Genomic DNA, 6,974 nt, shown 5'->3' with positions numbered 1-6,974 from the left:
AGACTTTCTTGCTGTTGTTGTTAGGTTCTGTCAAACTAACTGAAACTCACAGACCTAATGAACAACAGCTCGAAACCTTACCCTGCTTTGCACTATCCTTGCAAGCTCCACCATGCTCAAGCTTATTGTTGTAGTCTCCGCGTCAATCCATCTCAATGAAGGCCTTCCTCTCATTCACTCACCTTGCACTTTCCCACCACATGTCCCCCTCCAAGGACTAGTGTCACTTAATAACATGCTCAAAGTTTGTGAGATGAAGTTTCACCATCCTTGCCTCTAAGGAATATTCTCGTTGCCAGTTTCTCCAAGACAGATTTGTTTGTTCTTCTGGCAGTCTATGAGATATTCAGTACTCCTTGCCAGCACCATCATTCAAAGGCATCAATTCTTTTCCAGTCTTCCTTATTCACTATCCAGAGAACCTCCTAGAGATCTGTAAACCTGAAGATGAAGAGAGACAGCAAAAGGCAGAGAAACAGCAGCAACAGAACCAAGAGACCAGCAGAAGACGTCACATTGTGCTTCCTGGTTTATGTATCCAGAAAGCTGACCACCTTCAGGTGTAAGTCTTGCTACTGAAGTAGGGTATCTCTGAGTAGGCTCACAGACCCACAGAGAAGAGAGTTGAGAAGCTTTGGAACAAAGCTTTCTGATGCAATGAAGTGCCTGTATAACTTATTGGTGAAATTAAAGAGCTGCATAGCACTTGCCTGAGCAAAGTGGAGAGGCTGGGAATAGGTGCCCCAGAGGCCAGAGGGTGAGAGAGAGACCTGCCTTCTGGCACCGTTGAGAAGGGGCTGTCCTGATTGATAGATGAACAGTGTCCTGAGTCCTTTCTATTTCTGTTACTTCTCTAATATATCCTATAATTGTGGGTATTCTCTGAGTACTGTGTGACCTTTCCAATAAACTACAGAACCAAGTAGGGAAATAGAGAGTGCTGTGGCTAGAAAGATGATTAGTATCAGAGTTGGTAGAATGGTTGGAGAGAGGATGGATGTCTGATCTGCCTTGTAAGAATCAGACTGGTGCTGATACTGATGGTGATTCTCTCCCCATGTGGTATTAAAGGAGGTCAGATGTCACCCCTGTGCTATCTTTACAGAATTACATTTTAGAGAAGGCAAATCTTCTACAGTGAAAGAAAACAAATCAGTGGTCATTAGGGCCAAGGTCTCTGATGGCTTAATGTTAAGTAGTTGCGCTGGCAACCCAAAAGTATATGGTTCAAATTCACCAGCTGTTTCACGGCAGAAAGATGAGCAATCTCCTCCCATATCATTTACTGCCTCTGAAAACCTTCTGGAAGGTCAGTTATGAATAAGTATCAAATTGATCACACACACACACACACACACACACACCCAAACAACAATAACCAAACACAACAGTGAAAGAAAACAAACCAATAGTCACCAGGGGTAGGCAATTTACTGCATGAAAATACTTTCCAAGATAAAGGAAATACTTTTAAATATCTAGTGACCTAGTAGGTGGCCTAGTAGAAAGGAGCTGTGCTACCATTCCAAAGACATGCAGTTCAAATCCATCCATTGCTCTGTGGAAGAAAGGTGGGCAATCTTCTCCTGTGCAATTAAACTGCCTCTGAAAACCAGTCAGAGAGTCAACTATTAGTTGGTTCCCACTTGACAGTACACAACAACAACAACAACAACAATAATAAGTAAGATGTTTGCTACCAACCCAAAGACACATGATTTGAATCCACCAGCCATTACTTGGGAGAAAGATGGGCAATCTCTACCTGTGTGATTTAAATCCTCTGTCAACCTCCTAGGGGGTCAACTATGAATTGGTTCTGACTTGACAACACATAACAACAACATCTTGATTGTGGTCAACACTCATCACTGTGTGTACCAAAACAGAATTGCATGTAAATTACTATAACCCTGGGGGGGGGGGCAAATCAGTAGTAATTAGAGTGACATCCATTGAAATGTGCAAACTCAATGCCACTCCTGGCACACACTGACTGTCAGCATGAATTGTGACTAATCCAGCCCTGAGAACACCAACTGGTCTAATAGACTCTCAGCCATCATCACAAGCCCAAAGGCAGAAATACCACCCAGGAATTTCAAGAGGGTCCCCTTCTCTGGGAGCCTGTCTCTTTGGGCAATTTACAAACAGCAAGAGTGTGCTTTCTGAGATGTTTTGCTGAAGGGCATGACTTTTCAGCTATCACAGTGAGGAAGTCAGTATTTGGATTTTCCTTTAATCTTGCCCAAAGGTAGCACATTCATTTAAGTGTAATCCCCAACGTCAGTGAAGATAAAAAAATGTTCTAAGCAAAGGTTCCCCGACCACAGAACCGGAAGGGGACTGGGGCATTTCCACCGGGTGTGGCTGGGAAGACCAAGACTCTGGAAGTCCCCATGGTCCGTTGTGCCACAAGCTGCTCAGTCATTACTCAGGGGACTTTTTGTTTTACAAGGCAGTGCAAACCATTTCAGAGCGCTGTCATGCCTCCACCCCTAAACCCCAAAGAGGATTACAAGTGACATGTTGACTTTTGCCTTGAGTCCCATCATTTACCTCAGTTAACTTCGAGAAGGAATGCCTGGCATGTCACTGGCTTTCAAACTCACTTGTGCTAAAAACTGAAGCACTGGTTGTTAACATGCCTGCAAGAAACAGGACGGCTGGCCTAAATTTCCTGCCTCTTTTTTTTTTTTTTTTTAATAAAGAAAACTTTCCCAAAGAGTACTGATTACATCATCATTTGCATAAGCATTTTAAAGGTAAAATATAGAAATCAAGGGAGAGAAAGAAAAGAAAAACCCAAACAAACTCCTCTTTGTTTTTAACTGGTAAAGAAACGTGTCCATAAATAGAAATGCTTCAGTGTTTCTTGGATCGTCTGAGTAAATTCTTTCAGATTGGCTAGACTCCAGAAAAGAGTGTTCTCTGAAGCAAGACCATGGTTGAAGTGGCAATCTTCCACTTTATGCAGAAACATATGGTTTGCCCACAGCTAGTTTGCAGAGGCCAGAGCAGAACTCAATGATACCTTTTACTTTTTAAGGAATTCACATAATCACTGCCACGGAGCTTGAACCAGCTCATAGCTAACCCTCCAGTGTTTTCAGAGGCTGTGAATCACACAGGAGGAGATTGCCTGTATCTCTCCCGAAGAAGCCCTGGTTGGATCAGACTGCCACAGAGATGTGGCCTTTGGGTTAGCAATGCAACTCGCTAAGGACTGACCCACCAGAGCTTCCTAAGAGGACTTTTTCTTTAGCTGTGGCTTCACCTAGGCCAGGGATCTGTTGTGCATCAACACCTACGTACAAAGAGCAAGTTCATTTGTATCTGTCCTCGGCAGAACTGTCACAGACACAACGGTGGTTCTGTGGTAGAATATTCATCTCCCAGACTGGAGATCTGGATTCAAATTCTGATCCATCCACCTTGTGTACAGCTGTCAAATATCTGTCATGTTGTTATGATGCTGAATAGATTTCAGATAAGTTTCCAGATTGAGTAAAACAGACTAGGAAGATGGGCTTGATGGTCTACTTCTGAAAAGCAGTCAATAAAAGCACTACGTAGATCTTTTTCTGTACACTTTCACTCAAATCCTACCGAGGAGAAAAAAAAGAAGCGAAGCAGACAGGAAAGAGAGAGAGAAAGGAAGAAATGAAAGATGGAGGGAAACTCTATGGACCACAATGATCTAATTTGCAATCCCTCACAGCTGGTGCAAGATCAGGCAACATTTTGCTCCTTTACACGTTGCTCATGACTCCCTGGCAGCTACCACCACCACAGGCAGAAATGCTGAGATCCGTGACTTGTTTAGCAATACTGTAAATGGGGAGAGGCAGGGCACATCATGCTTAGAATAAAAAGGAAAAAATAGCACGGGTCGGGGGTGGGGAAGAAAACTAGAAGGAAAGAAAGATTGTGGGAGAGGAAAGTTCAGCAGACCTACGGGGCGTGTTTGCTGTGTCTGCCCTTAGACTGAAATTTGGTCATCCACTCAACTGTGAAAAAATGTGATTAGTAGATTAAACATTGCCCAGGCGTCCTCAGTCACTCTAATACTTGAACCATAGATATTCAGATTTGAAGGAGAGAGGCAAAGGGGCCCACCCCAGTGAAAGGTCTTCTCTGAGTTGCAGCAGTGGGGTCAGAGCTGTAGTCCCTGAGAGCTTGATGAGAACAAATGCAAAGGGAGATGGAGCTCCCCTTAGATTAGAAATTGACTGCCTGTGCCTTTAGGCATGAAGAAATGAGTCCCAGGGAACAATGACGGTACATTCTGGGACGCTAGTAATTTAGATTATAAAGTTCAACAAATTCCACAGTATTTAGAGTTTGGTCCTCTGCCTGCAGATAGCAATATATATAAAATATAAGTTCAGGTGTAATAATTTAGACAATTGCTGTAAGGACAACTGACCTGTACTGAATAGTCTTCATGTGGCCACCTCAGTGCTAAGAACTGTTACAGGGTAACTAAGTTCATGCCTCACCTCCTCCCCACCACCTGATGAGAGAAAGTGCTAGTGTACCCCATTCTGAGGTTACTTAGGCTCCTTCACAAATACATGCCAATCTCTCTCTCTGGAGATAGTATTTATTTACAGTATTAAAAGAAAAAATTAAGCCTCTCACTGGATGAACACATCCTCGTTACATTTTTAAAAAATACCTTTTCCTATAGCGGTTTCTCCCATGAAGATCAACAATAATAATGTTTGACTCTGAAAGGTGCACTGTCCTTTTCACTTTACCTTTGCGATTCCTGCTTGTATGATGACTTTAGAGGCTTATGTAGCATCCTGTCACATCATCCAGTCGTGTCTTGAATGGTTTTCTCTTAGCTTCATGTCTTAATCCAGGTGTAAAAGGACTCAGCTAACTAATAACTAGAAGTCACTTCCCGCAGAGAGGAGGAGAATCTCAGTAGTCTGAAAGTACACAGGAATTTAGTTGTTACACATCCTTAGGTTTAGTTTTTCTGGCACTTGGTTACTCAGAAATCCCCAAATATTCCCCAGTGGATCTTTTGCAAAAAACCCACAAATTGGATTTGATTTTGGTTAAAGGGGTCACTGATAGGCCCAGACTGCTGTTGTAGTCATTGTGTCAATCTCCTTGAGAGTCTTTCTTTCACTGACCCTCTGCTTTTCTTCCCTTTCCTCCCTTCCAATTTCAAACATTTCTATTCATTTTGCTCAGTTATCCTTCTATTTTTATAATAATGGTCTTATTCAGTATTTGTCCTTGTTAAGACGAAGTTATTTCACTCAGCATAATGCTCTCTACACTCTCCCATGTTGTACAGTATCTTACAAAACTATTGTTCCTTAGTGCTACATGGTATTTTATTGTGTAGAGGTACCAGTTTCTCAATTTATTCATTGTTGATGAATGGACTGTTTCGATTGAATTGGTATTGTGAATAACGCTGCTATGAACATAGCCATACATATCTCCGTTTGTGTCCCGTTCTGATTTCCTTGGGGTATATTCCTAGAAGGGAAATAGCTGGCTCATAAGGGACTTCTATTTTCAGCTTTTTGAGGAAATGTCAAACTGTCTTCTATAGTAGTTGTACCGTGTTACAGTTCCACCAGCAGTGCATGAGAGTTCCAATGCTCCATATCCTCTCTAACATTTACTGCTTGTAATTTTCATAATCTTTTCTGATATCCATTTTGGTCTTTTCTTTCTCCTTTGTTTTTGCAATGATCTTTTGTTTTCTTCCTGGATGATATCCTTTGATGTCATCTCACAACCTGGCTGGCCATGCCTCATTAGTGTTCAATGCCTCAAACCTATTCTTGAGATGGTTTTTTAAATTCAAGTGGGAGATTCAAGGTCATATTCTGGTTCATGTGGACTTGTTTTCATTTTCTTCAGCTTCAATATGAACTTGCACATAGGTAATTGATGATCTAGTCCACAGTCAGCACCTGGTGTGGTCTTAACTGCTGATAACAAGCTTCTCCAACATTTCTTTCCACATAGGTAGTCAATCTGTAGTCATTCAGGTAAGGTACATGTATATAGTCGTAAGTATAATTTGTGATTTTGAAAAAAAGATCTTTGCAATGCATAAATCATTGTACAAAATAAAAAAATTTAAACATTCTATCTCCAGTCTTATTTCTGCCACCTTATCCATAATTTCTAACTATCAGACCTTCTTTTTTGTTCCCAACTTTTGCATTCTAGTCATCAGTTATTATTATTATTACTATTATTATTAATGAATCTACTGCATCTACAGTCAAGTTGACACTGCAACAGTTAGCAAATATCCTCACTGTTTTCCTATTTGGCTTTGTTTTTTGGTTATAGGGAATCAAATATATTTTATGTGCCTCAAAACTAATGTGCCATTGAGTAGATTTTGATTCATAATGACTCCATTAGGTTTTTTATACTATACATCTTCTTTTCTTTGTTTAGGATTTTTTTTTAACTATAAATCTTTATCAGAAAACATTGCCCATGTTCCTCTTGTATAAAATCTGGTGGATACAGACCAATGTCTTTCTAGTTATTAGGAAAATATGTTGCCAAAGGTCTCAGCAAGACTGAAAATGGAATATACCTATGCTAAAAATTATACATATGTAAATAAATGTGAGCTGGAGATAGTCCGTTTTCTTTTGCATTAAGTATTTTGGATTTTCGTTTGGCTTATATTTATGTGTTAATCTTACACTTAATATTTTCTATGAAAAATGCAAATCTATATTTTCTGAGCTGTCAGGGTCTGATACAGAATTGATTCAGAAGTCTACTGTGTAACAGGGAGATGCACTGCCCACCCAAAAGTGAAGCCCCTTTGGTGGTTCAAATCAACCTCCAAATCAGCTCAGGGGAAAGATGAGCTATTTCTTCTTGTGTTATGTAAAGCCCGGGAAATCCATGGAGTTGAATCACCAACAATGATGGAATGAATGAGTGAGTGTCCCATTAATATTAGCAAC

The sequence above is a fragment of the Elephantulus edwardii genome, unplaced genomic scaffold (assembly GCF_000299155.1).
Source record: "Elephantulus edwardii isolate Elephantulus edwardi_28Jun2011 unplaced genomic scaffold, EleEdw1.0 scaffold00061, whole genome shotgun sequence".
Taxonomy (NCBI): Eukaryota; Metazoa; Chordata; class Mammalia; order Macroscelidea; family Macroscelididae; genus Elephantulus; species Elephantulus edwardii.
Note: the sequence above shows the minus strand (reverse complement) of the source record.